We start from the raw sequence: 1,362 nt of genomic DNA, 5'->3' as shown, positions 1-1,362 counted from the left end.
CAGGGGCCGGGCCGGAGGGCTCCGGGCGGGGGTCGGGCCCACCCAAGTCGAGCAGCGCCAACCCCCTGGCTGGAGACTCGTTGTCCACCGCCTCGTCCCAGTGTTGTCCCGCACACGGGTCCCCAGTAGGTTTTAGAAAAGGTCGTCCAAAGCCTTGCCCAGGTCCAGATGCACCTCTCCGGCCATTCCCTCCTCCACCCACATAGTGACTTCGTGAAAGAAGGAACTCAAGTTTGTTGGACATCCTGGTGGGCGCCTCTGCACCTGCACTCATGAGCGTCAGTTAATGCGTGTTAAATCCAGTCCCCGGGGGCATTTGTACACATGCATGCATGTATGCTTTTAAAAGTGCCCGGCGCTGTGGTGCACACATCTGCATAAATGGTGACATGCACATCAGTGCTGACGAAATGGCAGCAGCACACTTTTGAACTAAAAAACATCAAAGGGGTTTTAATTCAAAAGTGCGCTGCCACCGTTTCCTCAGTGTGGACGCGCATTTTGCCATTTATACAAATGCATGCGCTGCGGTGCTGGGCGCATCGGGACATGATTAATCAAGTCTGCTCAGATGCACTGGATTTCTGGTGCATGGGAGCAGACAAATGCATGTGTATAAATGCCCTAGGGCACCTGTCCATGTGACAGACCTCTGCTCTAACCTGTGCTAATCAGCATGTGTTGGAGCAAATTTGATTAATCAGTCTGCTGTCACTCTGCTGAACTGTGCTAATTAGCAGCATCAAGCAGCCTGGTGTCACTTGTATTCGGCATTCCAGTGTTTCAAGATGGTGGCAGGGGTGCTTTAACTAAAGCTCGTCCAATGAGCTTTAGTTATAGCACTCCTGCTACCATTTTGAAAAGGGATGCTGAATACCTGTGATGCTGTGGGCGATTTAATTACAGCTGCTGTAATTAATGTGCCCCCCCACCCTAGGGCAGTGTACCGACATCCTCAGTGTGCCTGTACACAGCACAGAGGGTGATCTGTTGGGCTTTAATTACAGCATGTTAGAGCAGATTCGATTAATCAGTCTGCTGGAGCGTCCTGATTAGTGCTCTCCAGCCAGCTTTCGCATCTTGTGTATCAATGTCCCAATGATGGCTAGGGACAGAAGTTACGCATAAATGGGCTTCAAAATGGTGGCAGGAGCACTTTAACTAAAACTCATTTGACAAGCTTTAGATAAAGTACCCCTGCTGCCATTTTGAAGCATGGGGATGCCAATACAGAAATGCTCCAGGTGCTATGAGAGCTGCTCTAATTATAACACCCCAGTGTCATGTATCAGCATCCCTATGCTTCAAAATGGTGGCGGGGGTGCTTGATCTAAAGCCCATTCAATGAGCTTTCGCTCAAGC

This window comes from Crocodylus porosus, unplaced genomic scaffold (genome assembly GCF_001723895.1).
Source record: "Crocodylus porosus isolate Cpor-Errol unplaced genomic scaffold, CroPor_comp1, whole genome shotgun sequence".
In the NCBI taxonomy this organism is placed as follows: domain Eukaryota; kingdom Metazoa; phylum Chordata; order Crocodylia; family Crocodylidae; genus Crocodylus; species Crocodylus porosus.
This window is presented reverse-complemented; position numbering follows the sequence as displayed.